Below are 17,334 nucleotides of genomic sequence, written 5' to 3' on the forward strand. Positions count from 1 at the left end.
TGGATGTTTCGTCCATAGATTTTCACTTTGCCTCCTTTGGTCGAAGATAGAATGATCTATTTTTAGCATCAACCACGAATGATCAGTTGAGGATTTAGACATTTCGCGGCTATGGCAAATTGACATAGCTTTCACACTTTTAATAAATTGCTAAATTTAGTATCAACGGTTCAATATTTTTTCAACTCTCAAGTATTCGTTCTTTTTTTTTAAAAAAAAATTCTTTTTTGAAGACGCAGAGAAGAAAAATTCGATCACATGTTGTAGCTAGGACATGGGAATATAAGTATATTAATTTATCTATCAGCTTTATAGATAAGTTTGCGAGGAAAAAAAAAGAAGAAGAAAAAAAGGTAACCAATGTTAAGAACTCTGTTGTTTGCATCGTTAAGTAGTTTTTTTTTCTTCAAAATTTAAAAAAAATTATTTATTCATTGTTATTGTACTTTTTAATACGGAGCATTTTTAAAAGCTTTTTCGCGCCTTAAAACTTGTATCTAAAAATGCTAAAAAAAATACAATTATAAAGCAAGAATTATTATGAAGTACGTTCTTTATATTTTACTTTGAAAAAAGTATTTCTTAAAACATAGCTTTTTTCCTATTTGAGTACACTTTTGTCCAATTCTAAATATTTTAAAAACATAAAATTTAGTTTGTGTATGCAGCGTTGTTTATTTTGTCACATCAAACATAATGTATTTTAAATTTCATTGAAAAAAAAACACATCATAAAAAAAAGCATGTGTATTTTTTTTAAGTAATGGTGCCTTAAATATTAATGTTTTAAAATATAAATTGAATTTTTAACTCAAAAATGTTTGAAGCAAAACAGAGCAACATATTTTTTGAAAAAAACAAAATGTTTAAAAGATGGCATTGTTAATAGTGTTTAGACCAGCTATGTTAAAACTTTGTGATATGCGGAAGCTGCGCAGACCCACTAAAATTCAGGTTTTAAAATATTTATTTGTCCTTTTAGGAAAAGAAACCATTTCAAAAAAATCGTATACTATTTAATAAAAACATGTTTCTATTTTACTTCAAAATTAAAAATTCTTCAGGTTGCGCCCTTATGCATACTATATATTGATTGAAGACTTTTCCTGAAAAGCCTGTAAAATTTGAACTATAGAAGATAGAAAAAAAATCTGAATTAAATCTAGAAACGTTATCAAAACCTTTAATTAAAGACTAAGAAATATTTTAAAACTCTTTATAAAATAACTAAAAATGTCGTGAAAAATCTTAATTAAAAATTATAAATGATATAACAATTTAAATTTAAAAATATAATCGTTATAAAAATTCTTAATATTTTGAAGAAAAAGAAAGTAAATTTCAGAAAATTCTATATTAAAATTTGCTAACGTTATAATAATCTATGTCAAACATAAGAAAAACGTTATAAAAATCTTAATTTAAAATCATAAACGTTCTAAAAACATTAATTAAAATTGTAAAAACGCTATAAAAATTCGAATTTTTAAAAAAAAATGAAAAACGTTAAAAAAAAGCGAATGCGTGTAATAAAAACTAAATTAGTTATAAATATTGTATCAATATTTAAGTAAATAAAGTAGAAGTTGAAAGAGTATGCAAAACATAGTTTCGAATTGTTTTAAAGAAAACAATTCATTTTTTTTTTTAAACTGCATAATAAAAGCGCTGCAATAGCAATAAACCTGTGCATTAGCAAAGAAAGAAAAAAAAACTGGTATTTGTTCTTAATAAATTTTCTTCATTCAGAATTATTACTATTTTTTTTTTACAGTTACTGTGCCAAATTTACGAAAGTTAATGAAAATTATTGATAAAAATTAGTCCGTGAAAGAAGAAGGAAAAAAAAAAAGAAGAAGGAAAAAAAAGGACAGAAGAGAGCGCTGTTGGGAATTTCGGAGCATGTTAAAATTTAATATTGTTCAAATTTATTGCTGCCTTAATTATGATTTGAGCTTGACGTAACTGAAATTGAGCTTGAGTCCTAATTTTTAAACTTGTTTATGAGCCACTAAAGTATTTGCATAACCAAGTTCTCCTGGTTTAACTTATCACCCTACCATAGTTGCAGCAAATTTGCACTATATTATGGTTCAACGTTGAAAAAAAAATTTTCTTGATAAAATTCCATGCAATATTTTGATAGTTACGAGTTTTTTAAAATTTATTTCAAGTTTTTATTTTAAATTTTTCTTCAATTAAAAAAATTTTTTTTTGAAATTATTTAAGTCTTTTTTTTGAAAATAATAAATAAATATTTATTTTGAAATATATGTTTTTAACTATACATAATTTAACTTTGACAATAATTTTTAAAATGCAACATTTGAAAACATTTGTTGAAAATAAAAATGATTGAACAAATGTTTGATTTTATTAACATTAACTCTTAAGATTTATTATTAATTAATTAATTGGCATGGTGGAATTTTCGAAGTACTCCGTTTCACTATGCATGTGTTTAATTTTTATTAAAATGCTAGATATAAATTTCAAATGTTGAGTTCTAATTGCTCTGGAGTCATTGTTTTTTGTAGACAACCAGGAAAAAAAAAAAAAAAAAAATNAACCAGAAAAAAAAAAAAAAAAGATCAATTCCAGTCTACAATATTCCGCTATGTTTGGGTTTCCTTTATCTATCGGGAAAAAATAGTTTTGAAGAATCGTCGGAAAAAATAAGTAAGTCAAGGATATATAGCGAAGGAAGAGACGGGAGAAAAAAAAATCATCGTTCCCAATTTTAAGCCGAAACCGAACACTACGGTGACGTGGGAAAAAAGTTTCCTTCCAAAAATCTAAGACTCTCTCTCTCTTTCTCGCAAGAAACGGAAATCGATTGTTATATCTACCAACAGTACACATACCGGCTCGAGAATCGAACGTTGTGGAAAACGCGTTTTATAAGGAAAAAAAAAAAAATCCCGCATCACAACCTTGATACTTCTGGCCCACTGAACTGGAGATTCTGTAGCTGAGCACAGACAGGGAGAAAACGAGAGATCATATCCTTCTCTCCATTCCCCCTATTCTACCATTCATTTGCGAGTCTCACGTGGCCCATAGATGGCGCTGGCGTTCGAGGTCGCGAACGTTGCCACAGTTTCGATTCCCCAGTCACTGTAGTATATGGCTGGCAGTGTTAAAGGAACGAGGGATAACCTAGTGGAATAAAATTTTAACTCGGGATATAGGTTACCAAGCGAGCAAACGACTTTTCAAGTGCCAGTGTGTGTGTTTACAGTGATAGTTCGATTTTGTGTGGATTATTTACTGATTACTGTGTGATACTATTATGTTATTGGATATATTTTCATTCTCGGTAAGTGCTTTCAACGATGACTTTACATTCTCAGTGTCTCCCTTGAAAAATTCCGCTTGCTAGCGATATTGGTTAGTTGTAATAGTTAATAAACCAATCATGTGTGAGTGTAAAGCGCCTATCATTCGGTTACGGTCGAGGTGAAACAAAAACAACAGTGAAGAAAAGAAGGGAGCGAAAAAAATAAGGTTAATGTATTAGTAGGTCATTTGTTCGGCTTCCGCTACTGCTCGCCTTCAAATTTCGAAATTTTTCTTATGTCTCAGCCCGCAGAATAAAAACACTGTATCCTGTTTAGAATTTAAGTTCTGGAAAATGTTTTGCTCTACTTTGGAATGTTATCCAGAGAGAAAAAATTATGTCGACTAAAGATAAAATGTTAAGACACTATTGGTTGAGCATCAATTCATGAATAGTTTTCTGTAGTTGTTATAGAAAGTTATCAATATTTACTTTCTTGAGATCTATACTTGGTTTAAAGTCTTTTTTTAATTGCTCTATTGGCACGCATATTGATTCAAAAATATCAAACGCTGTTCTTGTTTATGGTTATAAAATAATTAATATTATTAACTTATCTGAACAGAATTCGAATGACAGTTATTTTATCGTTAACTTAGTTCGAATACAAATCTTGGCATACATTGTATTGTTGCCGTTCTGCGAAAAGTAATGTTTATTTGCCTTTTTGTAATATCGGTTAGGTTGTGTAACATCTTCAGAATGGATGCGGAAATTTTATCATTAATTTGTTATGAATGATATTCAGTAAAAATAGTAACGAATCATTTGACGGTATTTTTATTATTTTGATACTCAATTGGCTATTTTAAATTTCAATATATTATTTTTGTAAATCCTCCTTCCGTAAATAAAAAACTATATATTTTACAATTGTTGTTAAAAAAAATTTTTTGAGCGTTCCATTACAACTTGGCTGTTTTATAACATTCGTCAAGTAGATAAATGAATTATTTTTTATTATTTTTGAAATTAGGTATGTAAGTGCTGCACGCTGGCGGTTAATAGGCTTACAATTGTACACGTTCATATAAATTTAATAAACAAATTTCTAGACAATTTAATAAGGTCTAATAATAAATATGTAATTTGTATTTAAATTCTTAATTGTTCCGTACTTGAAAACAATGCTAGATGAAGGCACGTAAAAACTAGCCTAAATAGAATCATTAAATATTTTTTTTGTTGTCACATTTTATAATCACTTCTGCAAAGTTAGTTAGCATAGTGCAAAATGTTTTCTGATTAAAAGTAAAGAATGGTGTGTAACTTTTTCTTCTTGGCATTCAAAAGTATGTCGCCAAGTTGACCTGATTTTTTAAAAAAACGCTTTCCAATGTTCAAATAGTTGGAATAATGATTCCGCATTCGTGTATCATAAGGAAAAGTCATTCGATTTTTATAGGTGGGGTTCGTTCTTATTAGCGACCTTAATTAATATAATCTGACCTTGTAGGGGAGGTGAAAAAGGCCAGACTTCTATAATTTCACTTGTGTTATTTGATATCCTATTTTTATAGTTTACATCTTTACGTAATTGTACATGGCATCAAAAATCGCTTTATTTAAAACCTGAAACATAATGCTCTACGAATTTCATTATATCGATACTTATTTAATAATCGATATATTACGGAGCAGTTTTAATCTTTTTAAATGTGCAAATTACGTGTAATATAAATAAAATATTTTTTTTTTTTTTAAAGGTTTCTCAAAATCAATATTATTTAAGAATTCGCTGTTAATTTTTAAAAATCATGTCCTGCGTTATCAGGGGATAGGTTTTTTAGTTTTTAAATTCTTTTTTATTTATTATATAGTTAAAAATTAGTTGTTCATCGTGAAAATAATTCTGAAGCTAGTTGTTTACTTTGAAAAAAATTGGCAGCATTAATTTCTAAGAATAGTTTAGTTTCAAAATTCTTTCTCGCTTAATTATAAGTCAGTTGTTTACTCTTTTAAAATATTTTTCAACATAATGAGTTCATTTCGTGAAATATTTGTTCAGTTTCAAAACTAATTATAACGTTATTACAATGTATTGTTTACTTTTAAAATATTACTAAGTGTTATTTTAGAGCTACTTGTTTATTTTAAATCGTCTTTCAGCCAAGATAATTTTTAGCATTGACTTAATAGTTTACTTTTAAGATAATTTTTTTACCATTATGAAGAATTTTTTCGTCTCTGAAAAATATCAATTGCGCTCCTAGTTTGAAAAGTTCGAAACAAGTAAATTTTTTAAACTCATTTCTGATTGTAACTTCTTTGTCGTTCGATTTTCAAGCAATCAGAAGATTCTTGAAATTTCTTACGATTTATTTTTAGATTTAGCGCTTTAAACCAGTCTCCTCCAGCTGAAAATAAGTTTTTTTAATAAATTATGGAATATTTGTACTATTTATTATCCAAGTAATAACTATCCTTCTAAAATATTCTGTGGATGTTCGAATGTTTTAAATTGCTAACCCACATCCTCTTCCGCAGGTGTGACAATGATAAAGTAATGTTTAGGGAGGAGGAGGTAGTGACCTTGAACTTAAGGGTCTCTTTCCCTTGTGTGTATATCTCTTTACACCCCCTTTAGACTCGTCGAGAATAAACTAGCCTGAATCTTGGCGTCATTTCTGGCGATAAGGAATGAATATTTCCTTTTCCGAAAAAGTATGCTCTGCCAGCTGTCCCTTTAATTTCGTGAATCATACTTAACCTTCCTCTGGCCGTCTTTCTAATATTCATTTTTAACAGAAAACGCTGTTACGGAATTAATATCTCTAATGGCAGTAAATTTAAAATTTTGATTGCATCACTATTTGAATAAATGTCGTAATTTAAACTCGTTTTTCTCAGCTTTGTGATTCATTCATTGCCTAGAGCGCTCATCACATTTTTATTGAATCTATGTTTAGTTATAAAATTTTTTCCGATGATTGAACTTAAATTTGATTGATTTCTGCTTAATTAAATAAGTAGGTTGATTTCGTTTTGTAATTAGATTTGAAAGAAAAAAATGCCTATTGATGTTGTACTTGTAAGATGATAATTGGATACATTATCTGATCACCTGTATGAGACTTACAATGTTTTCATTTCGTGCCTAGATGATTAGAAGAATCAGTGGTATCGCACTTAAAACGCATTTTACTCAAAAATTCTCACTATTTTTGCATGCCCTGTCGGGTATGCTAGTCTATAACATGCATGATCGAAGGAAAATTTTACAAACCCGAACATCTTAACAAAAAGTATTTACAGAGAGAAAGAAATGCAGGGAATAACGAAGTTTTTTTTTTTTTTTTCAATTTAATTGATAACAAATTGACAAGAAACTAGCAATTAACGTATTGCTGAGTAATCCTATTTTTCAGAAAGACAATTGTTAGAAGAAAAAAAAATACTACGTGGGAATGTATTTATAAAAAAAAAAACATTTGCGTAAAGCGCTAAAAAAATAATAAAAAAAAAATCGCGTGCTCTAACATGAGTGTCAACAAAAATTTGAAACCGATTACAAACTTTAAGTATAGAGGTAGATTTTCTTCCGTTTTGTTTCCACATAGCATAGCTATAGAGCTAAACTTATTTTTAATAACAATTAACATCAAAAGAAAGAGACTAATTATAGAGAGAATAACTATAAAAGAAAGAGAATAAGTAAACTAAGCTCTTATAACTAACTTCTTTCTTTAATTCAATTCAGCAACATTTAGCCAATTTTTTTAATTTTACATTTTTCACGCCCCCAATCAAGCATCTTGTGACATTTTCACCAAAATTTTGAGAGGCTTTTAATCGGCATTTCTGTTTAAATATTTACATGTCGGGCAGAGTAATTTTCGAGCCCTGTTTGTAAATAGCTTTTCATTCTGCAGTGTTATCTATCGATTTCAATATATTTTTGATCGACTGATAATAATCTCTTATTTCGTCGCGGGCAAGAACTTTCGACCGTTGAACTTTTCACGGCTTTTGGAATGCTACCACTTTTTTCTTTATCTCTCCGAAATTGAAACACTTTACGAATCTGCGTCCTAACGAAATCGTTTGAAGAAAATTAACCTTGGGATATCTAGGATACAGATAAGATAAATGCCGTGCCATACACTGAAGCGATGGTGGGGCTTCAATGGCTGCATGCGAACACAGCATTTGCTCCAATGACACTGTTTATCAAGTCTAGGCCATTGACACCGTTTATTTATTATTTTTTTTTCTTCTTCTGTTTTTCATCAATGTCGATTGCAAAACAATATTGGTTATTGGGTAATTACCGAGTTCAATTTCATGAGGAAAGGGGGCGTTTCCCTTTGGCGTGATTAGAATCATTTCCCTAACTAATGTTAAATTAATGTCGCTTAGCAACCGGTGAGGGAAAATACATCTTCGCTTCATAAGGAATTATTGGGAAAGTGAATTGTGGAAGGGAAAAAAATTATAAGTTTCTTTTGTTTCTCTTTTAAAAAAAAGTTTTTTTTTTTGTTAAGTATTTTGAAATGAGTTATACTTAGATTAAATAATTTAATTTCATTTTTTTTGTATACATAATATACATATGTAAAGTTAAAAATATGGGGAAAACATGGGAAATAATGTAATAAAGATTAACGAAAAGAGTAGAAGAAAAATTATAAAAATAAAATATTTAAAAAAATTTTTTATTTATCTATACATAATAATAAACGCGGCTGTGTTTGTGTCTGTTTGTAATCACAATAGATCTCCCCAGAAGCCTCGCCCAGGCACGAAACTCGGCACATAATTGTGTTTTGACATAATGAAGAAGTATTTTTTTTTCATTTTCAAAAATTTGGATTAGTTTTTTAGTTATCAGTCATTTTGTAAGAAAATCTATGCTTTTTCGTCTTCAAAGAGCCATATTCAAAAAACTATTAAAAAATGCATATACTTTTCTCCACTCTTATAAACGTATGCTAATGCGAACCTTACAATTGAAATATTAATTTTTGACAGCATAAACCAATAATATACGAAGGAATTAATAACTTAATTGTAAGGTTCGCATTAGTTTACATTTATCAAAGTGGAGAAAAGTTTAACTTTTGTATTAAAAATGTGGCAACGTATTCGATACGTAAATAGAACGCTTCGCTTTGATATATTTGTTCATCTGGATATGAAGACAAAATTGCAGGACAGTAACACTTTAATTGCCCACTAATCTTCAGATTTCCTACTATGTTTTAAAAAACTTTATTTGTGAAAACCTTTAGCGTGGCGGATAGCTGGCCGCCTTAGGCGGCTAGTTTAAAATAAAAATTAAAAAAACCGGAAAACAAAAAACGTATTAAGCAAAATTTTTTAGGCTTAATATGTTCAATTTTTTTGGGTGCTCCTCATACTATTGTATTGATACATTTCGCTTTGGCTATATTAATGCAACATTCGAAAGCACTCCTTTTTACGGATATATTCGTGCGAGCTGATGACGAGATTTTATATCTTTTCATTATTTTGTTTCCCGGCTTTTAAATTAATTTTTTTTAATTAAATTTTTTGAAATATTTTAATAAATATTTTTGCAGCTTATGCGCATGCGCAGTAAATAAAACTTACTTATTGGATCAAAATTAGTAGTGCCCTTACATTTGCCATTTTACTCTGTAATTTTGTGAACTTGAAATCGTAGTGTAAATAATCTTCCTGTATGGATTACGCTGATTCTTCTTTTAACGATTAGTTTTTGTTTTACTGCTGCGCAAGTTTTATTGCGGTGAAAACAGTTTTACAGTAGAGTTAAGGTAATTCTTCATTTCGGTGCGAGTTTTTATTTTTTCTGCTGTGTTAGTTTTTTTGCCAGATAAACTATTTTACAGTATGTGTTAAACGGATAATTCAACAAAATAGTGGTTTATAAATTACTTTTAACGAAAGTCTTAAGTAAAGATGTAACGAATAGTGATTTGGCAGAATACCGAATATATAGCGACCAAATGACCAAAAAAAAAACGTATANGTATAATAATAAATATCAATAAAATATGTATAACCAAGCATATAAAATATTAAAGAAACATATATTAATACATGTTTTTCTATGTAAATAAATTTGGTCATGAATTTAGTAATTTAGTCAAGATGAGTATAATATTTAATAATTTAGTCAACAGTTGGACAATTAAATAAAATCGAATTTTAAACAGAAAGAAAGCAATGTTTGAACGATGTCAAAAAGAAAAAATGCGCATTTTGTTTTCCTAATTAATTATGATTGATACATGATTTTTTAAAAAATTAAAAATTAAAAAGTAACTTTTTTGGGGGGAAATTAAGATGAGATAATAATTATTGAAAAACTATTAGAAACTTTAAAGTGACCTTTAGTCAAATGAAATAACTAGTTTATTAAAGAATAAAAAAATTAAATTTGAAAAAATCGTCTGCGAAGGGAAATTAAAATAATCTTCAAGTCATATTAATTGTTGCCAGAAAATCGTCGAAACTTCGTTTGGCTGTGAACTTAGCATTAAAATCGGTACAAATTAAAAAATGAAAGTAAAAAACTTTGTCAAATTTTTAGTCGAATTTTTAAAAAAAATAAAAATACTTTGCTGAACATTTTATCAACCGATTGTTCATTAAAAAGGCCGAATATTCGTTTTATCCCTAGTCTATACTCTTTTCTAAAAGTTCTATGTAAATAATAAAAAATAAAAAAAAGTTTGATGTATTTTTTTGTTTCTTATAAGTGAGCTATTCAAATACAAGACATGACCTTGAAATTAATAACATGCCGAATCTATCGGCTTCAAAATTAATCTATTTCGTTCGTATCTCATTCATCTTTTTTACTTTTTGAACCAAAACTGAGGATATAGATTACAGCTCTCACAATAATTTATTTTCTGAGAAATTCGATTTAATTTTGTTTTACTTCAGATCTTTGTTTGTCGATCGGTAAAATTGTATTAGTGGTTGGAAAGATGTATTTTTTAAAAAAAAAAAAATTATTTTTTGTGAATTGAAGTTATTTTAACGCACGCAAATGATATGATATACTTATATAGATTAAAATGCATTTCGTAAACATTTGGGAGATAATTATTTTTTGCAAGTAATGTGTTTGTTTTTTTATCTTGCAAGCTACATTTTCATAATGCTTTTTGTTGCTCGAAATGTTGCTTAGATTTTTTATTTCATATATTTATATAAATTTTTGTCTTTTTTGTGATTTTTAAAAAATTTTATTAGAGCAAAATATTCTGTTACATTCTTAAAAATAATTTAAAAAAAGAATGATGTATATATTTTTAAAAGAAAAATAATTTTTATCTTGTTATAATTGGAAACATAATGAAGTTATGAAATGAGAGTTAGTTTCTTTTTTATTATAACATATTATTATTTCTCGTGAGTTTTTAGTATTCAAATTTTTATATTTAATAATAATAACTGTGACTCAGGTTTGAATTCCAACGGTGGCTGGTTGATACGAATTCTCCCATTTCCCACCGAACCCAGTGCTGACGTAAAATATCATCAGTGGTCAGAATGCCCTTGCTGTTGGGCTTACTGTTTTCGTGGTTTTCCTCCCCATGTGACGCACATGTGGGGGCTTTATCAAAATGTCCTCGTTTAAGGTTAGTTTGCCCTAATGCTTGATCCAGGAATTCCTTTGTCTTCTGGATAGGAATCAAAATTACAAGGCGAGAGAATTTAATTGTTACTGGTCATGTTTACGATTATTTTAGTCGTTATTTATCATTATTTGATATTTATTATTATTTGATATTTATTAGTATAAAAAATTAAACTTACCGAAACGGCCAGTTTTTATCAGAGATTAAAGACTCCATTTTGTAATGAGGGTGTGATTGTCGCAATGGTGTCAGCAGTGCGCACAAGCCGCCTGCACTTCACAGTACCCATTGATCAGTTAGGTGGTCTTAAAGCTGTCACCCGGGATAGAACCCGAGTACTTTACATTGACAGCTCGACTCCTTAACCCATGTGTCATCGCGCCTTCCATGTAAAATATTATAGTAGTGATAGATCGTAGAACATATCTATAATATCGTTTATTGATATTTCGCAATAGGTTATCATATTTTCAAAGAAAATTTGCATCGATTGTACTACCGAAAGTATATATTTACCAAAAAATTTGCATCGATATACCGAAAGTATACGTAACTACCGAAGTATACTTTTTCACTAATAGATGTACCGAAAATTCTCCCTCATGACGTTTTTGTACCAACTGTTCAGAGTCTTAATTAAAATAAATCCATCCGATCACATAGGGGATTCGCTAATATAATATGTAGAAAATAGAAAGTTAAAAATCTTAATTTTTATAATTTTAGATTAAAAATTTTAATTTTAAGTAAAGTGCACCAACAAAAAGATCTCAGTACTTTTTTTTAGTGTTCTTTCTCAAGTTCGATGTACTGTGGCCAGCTATCCCACAATTTCCCCGTCAGAAGTCAATCAAATTATCTAAATCCTTTATAATTACAGCAGTCAAGTTAATATTTAAGATTTTTACAGATTTGGGAGTTGAAATTTCTGTACTTTTGACTTACGAATCTAACTCAAGAATTTAATTTTTCTAACTGATCGAATCGAAATTAAAACTGTTTGTTTACGAAGAAAAAAAAGGTAAAATTTTTAAAAAGGACTTTTCGAGAAAAAGGATTCTGTTTTATCATCGTGTAAGAGAAAAAAAATCGATATTAATTAGCCAATAAGGCCTATGGTAATATTTAAAGAATGTGTAGCTATTGAACTTTCGATTTTGCAACAATAAATTGACGATATATTATTGAGGTTGACAAAAATGAGTATTGTTGATGAGTGACTATTGTCAACTATTGATGTCGTGAATATTATCGATAGCAATAATAATCGAATACGATTTTGTCGTGAGTGTTGCAAAATATCTTTTGGGTACTAAAAATACCTATTTGATAAAAAGTATTTTTTAAAATCGATAGAAGTCTTGATATATCGATGTTTTCTGACAGCCTATTAATATCAAATATAATTATTATTATTATTATTTCAACTTTTCCATTTTCTGAAGACTTCTATTATCTATTAAAAGTGCCTATTTAATAAAAAGTACTTTTTAAAATCGATAAAAGTCGTGACATATTGATGTTTTCTGACAATATATTAAATATTATTATTTCAACTTTTCTATTTTCTGAGGCTATTAACTATTAAAAATACCTGTTTAATAAAAAGTTGTTTTTTTTTTAAATCGATAAAAGTTGTGAAATATTGATGTTTTCTGGCAACATATTAAATATCAAATTTCATTATTATTATTATTTCAACTTTTCTATTTTCTGAAGACTTCTATTATCTATTAAAAATACCTATTTAATAAAAAGTTTTTTTTTTAATCGATAAAAGTCGTGAAATAATGATGTTTTCTGACAACATATTAAATTTCGAATATCGTTCATCGAATTCTATCACAGATATAATTCTGGTGGGGGAGTACTGTAGTGTATTTACCACTACAAAAATACAATTCCAATTCATTAGTATATAAGACCTGTTAACTGGATTCTATGTTGGGGGTACCTTTTCATAGACGAAGGTTGACATTGTCGATAACTTCTCATCGCTATACACTCACATCATTATTATTATTTCAACTTTTCTATTTTCTGAAGAATTCTACTATCTATTAAATCTCCTTACTCATAGATTTTATATTTCGATTTGTAGAAAAAGGAACTTTTTATTTTTGCTTTATCAGGAAAAAACAATAAAATCTTTACGGGCGTGGGGCAATGTTTCATTATTTAAAATTATTACGTAATAAAGTACGGCAACGAATGTTAAGAAGATTACGTAATGTTATGACTGCCGATATGTTGAGGATCATTTTAATGGAAGCATTGTTATAAGTATAAATCGCGATTGGTGTAATTCAATCGCGATCTATCTCGTGATCTACGGATCGGATTCGTTCTAATTCAATCAACCCCAATAATAATGGATCGTTTCATCCGAAATAATGTTTTTCTTTCCCACATTAGAAAAACCATTTATTTATTTTTATGATTTAATAACTGTTGAAGTTATTAATGAGGCACATTGTTAGCTTTATTTTGGGTTTTGTTGTGGGGCATTTTAATGGGAAATATTATTATTTATATACGCTAGCTTTTTGCATTTTTATTATGATTATTTTAAATATTATAGTCCAATCCGCCATATAAAAAAATACATAGTTTGGAGGAATAGTAGATAATAAAACCTTTTTGGCAATGAACTATAAAATATAATGCGGTATCTTTCGTTAATTAACTTCTGGCATAAAGGATAGCGATTTCAAAGGTCATTTTAGAAGGAATTGGGGTTCGTTAAATGTTTTTCTTAACTCTACCGTGAAGTAAATTAAAAAAAAAAAGAAAGAAAAAAAAGCGAATTTTATATACCTGACACTTGTAAGAAAACTATAATTTTACACTATATGTACTATCTTGCCTTTAGAGACTTGTCTGTGTCTTAGAACTGGCTAATAACTTTTAAGAATAATTTAATTTTAAAAATTATTTTAAACTTTTTTGAAAAAAAATCGCCCATTTGGCGAGATTTTTCTTCCTAGATGTAAACTGTCAGAATCAATGAATAAATGTCAATTTTAACGCATTTTTATCCGTTCAGATAAACTCAGCTTCTGAGTAACATTTTAACTATTAAAAAAAGAACAATAATTATTTTATTTTTTGTAAAAATGGTGGCTCTTTTTCTTCGTATTGCCGTTTTGCGCCATTTTCAAAATCAGCATTGTGGGCACTGACTAAAGATTTCCTTAACTTGATCAAATAGCCATGAATAAGTTGAACTCCAGTAATTATGAAAATAGCGTATTTCTAGCCATCATATATTTTATTGTCGTAAAAATATATCCTTCATAGAATATTTTAACTAAAAAATGGACTCTTCACTATGGGTCTTGGTTAGAATTCTTTTTTTAAAAAAATAATTCAGTCAGGCTTTGTATTCTCAAAGATTAATTTTAATATCTATGTAGTAAAATAGATGCAAGATTGTTATTACTATTTAATAATAACTTCTTTTTTTTAATTTTTAAGATTAAATTATTTAATAATATTTTTTAAATTTTTTTATTTAAATTATTATGTTCTACTTATATTTTTATTACATGCATCTTTAACTTAGATATAATCTAGTAACAATTGGTAGCATTTATTTTGAAAAATATTAAGTGTTCTTAAAAAAAAAATTCTTTTCTGTTATAATTTTACAGTGATAGGTTTTATTTTGTGTTCATTTATGATTCAAGAACTACAACTTCGTAAGAAACCAACGTACTTTTGTGATTTTTCAAAAAAAAAAAACGGCATTATTTTCACGAATTGGCAAAAACATGGCCTTACTTGAAATAAACTATTTTATCTCTGATTCACAAAAATACGTGTACATTTTTTTTCTTCTTTTATTTCGTAAAAACATAACCCCTTGCAAAAAATTTAAATTGACCCCAGAAGGTTAATTTGACGAACCTCTACGTTAAGTGAACGGGCAATTTTATAGTCTCATACATATAATTAATCGAAAAAGTAAACAGCAAATTTAATGTAATCAAACTCTCATCAAATTAAAATCATAAAAATCTTCATTATAATCTTACATTTTTTTACAAGACAGTTAAATGCGAAATAACTATTAAGTCACATGTCATAATGTCTCCCAATCGACTTGACCCGGTTTTCGTGTAAAGTGGATCTCCATCACGCAAAATGAGGAGAAAGAGCGAAAGAAAAGAGAAAATAAATACCGAAAGCTATTTTCCTCAAAAACAGAAAATGAAACGCTCCGTTTACTCTGAAGAACTCGAGAAAGCATTGGTTTTTTACACCTGGATTACCTTTAATACTCTTGCTTACCAGAAGTACTTTCTTCCATTTTGCTTTCGTCTGTATTTCTGTGTCAATGAAAACACACCTAGTTTGTAATTCCATTAAATCATAAACTAACTGTGAATTCTTTTTTATTTTATTAATATAGATTATATTGAGGTCTTTCGGCTTATAAAATCACGCTTTTAATCGAATTATTTACTATTTTTAATATCTATTGTGAGTTTCTTAGAAGAAAAGCCAGTAATTTTCAAATAAAATTATTAGAAAATCTCGCCAAATTGGTGTTTTTTTATATATAAAAAAAGCACCAATTTGGCGAGATTATTTTTATGCCTTTTTTATATAACTTTTTAAATATCCAAGCATTTTCTCAATTTTGAAGTCGACATAACTCTTTACGGCTAGATAACATACAATATACGCCTTCCAATGAGGTGAACTGGGTTCGAATCCCAGCGATGGCTGCTCGATACGAATTCCGCACCCGTCTCTCACCGACCACAGCGCTGACATAAAATATCCTCACTGGTAGACGGATCATGGGTTAGAGTTCGCTTGCCGTCTGGCTAACCGTGGGAGGTTTTCGTGGTTTTCTTCTTCGTGTAACGCAAATGCGGGTTAGTTCCATCAAAAAGTCCTCCGCGAAGGCCATTTTCTCCCACTACTTGATCCAGGAGTTTCCTTGTCTTCTGGATTGGAATCAAGATTACAAGGCTACGAAGTTGAACATTAGTAGTCGTATACCCGAAATTAGGTCGGCTGTTCAACGACGATTATGAAAAAAAAAAAATAATACCACGTATAGTTTAAAGTAATAGCTTTGTTTTTCGTTTGTGGCACTTAAATTGTGGCATTATACTTTTTCTCGAAGAAAAAGCTTCGAAAAACATTCTTTCATGTTTTCTACAGTTTTTAAAAGCTATAAAATAGTTTAATTTTCTAAATTTGACTTAGGTGTATCATATTTTACGCAGAAAAATTATTTTAAAATATGATGAGTAAACGATATCGAAAATTGTCATCAATAAAATCATTTGCTTGAAAATGTTCAAAATTTCAATGAATTTTTAAAATTCTTAAGAAAATAATATAAAACTAACCGTTAAAATTTTACGCAATATGTAAACTATTAATGCCAATTAATTTCTTAAAATAGTTTCGATCTCTTATGTTTTATTCAGAGACAAAATTTAAATTAATAATGATAATCAAAAGAACGTTATTAAATTTTCACTGTTTATTCTATGCGAAATACGACTGATAATTAGTTAACTTCAGCTTTTTTTGTTTAAAAGTATAGAAAATGAAATAAAAAGGATTAAAAAATAATAAAAAAATGAGAGAAGGAATAAAAGAAAAACTTTTTTCATATTCGACTACACTAATTAGTGATGTTCCCTTGTTGCGGTCCGTATTCGTTATGAATGTTTTCGTTATTTACTCGAAATATCGTGTTTCGCTTTTCTTCAAAAATTTCAATATTTATTGTATAATTAAATATATTAAAATTCCTTCTTGGAATAAATTACGTTTATTTTACCACATTTTAACCCTAAAGGTATCACGTGAACCGAGTAGTTTATTTATTTTTAATAAAATATGCAAATTAATGAAGTTTTATTTATTTATTTTATTCTTTTTTTTTTCGAATTGCAACTCTAATTCTTGGTAGAAAGTTCATCTTATTTTTATTTTTTACTTAGCATTAATAAACAAATTTTAGTTATTTTGTTCAACGCTTGAACGTCGTATAGTTACTTGGTTACGTCTTTAATGATACTTGGGTCCCTTGAAATTGATTGTTGATACTATTTGACGTCATTGTTTTTATTTTGACGTTTTTTATAGTTCTTTTAACAACTACTTGGTCGTTTATTGTTGATTTTCGATAATCTATTTGACTACATTGTAGTTATTTTGGCAGTGTTCGAACATTTTGTTAAATTCGGTGATAGTTGTTATTTTTGACAATAGTTTGTATTTTATTTTAGCTATACTTGTTCGCTTTTTAATTGTCTGTTTATATTATTTGTCGAAATTTTAGATTTTTTGATGGTAATCAAGCGTTTTGTGGTTATTTTGACGTTGATAGGATATCTTGGAATTGTTAGTTGATATTTTTGGACA

General features: G+C 28.3%; 1 protein-coding gene across 3 annotated transcripts in view; it reads left to right on the forward strand.

Annotated features, from left to right (window-relative positions):
• Positions 1 to 17,334, forward strand: part of LOC107454045 (ecdysone receptor) — a 320,420-nt gene that overhangs the window by 192,246 nt on the left and 110,840 nt on the right. The window contains exon 1 of one of the 3 annotated variants that reach the window (XM_016071093.4): positions 2,742 to 3,319. The exons of 1 other annotated variant lie outside the window; for it this stretch is intronic. The gene's annotated coding sequence lies outside the window, so the exon portion shown is untranslated. Of the gene's footprint in view, positions 1 to 2,741; positions 3,320 to 17,334 lie in introns of those variants that run through there. One more of the 3 variants, XM_071181002.1, reaches the window with a different exon arrangement.

Source organism: Parasteatoda tepidariorum, chromosome 5 (genome assembly GCF_043381705.1).
Source record: "Parasteatoda tepidariorum isolate YZ-2023 chromosome 5, CAS_Ptep_4.0, whole genome shotgun sequence".
In the NCBI taxonomy this organism is placed as follows: domain Eukaryota; kingdom Metazoa; phylum Arthropoda; class Arachnida; order Araneae; family Theridiidae; genus Parasteatoda; species Parasteatoda tepidariorum.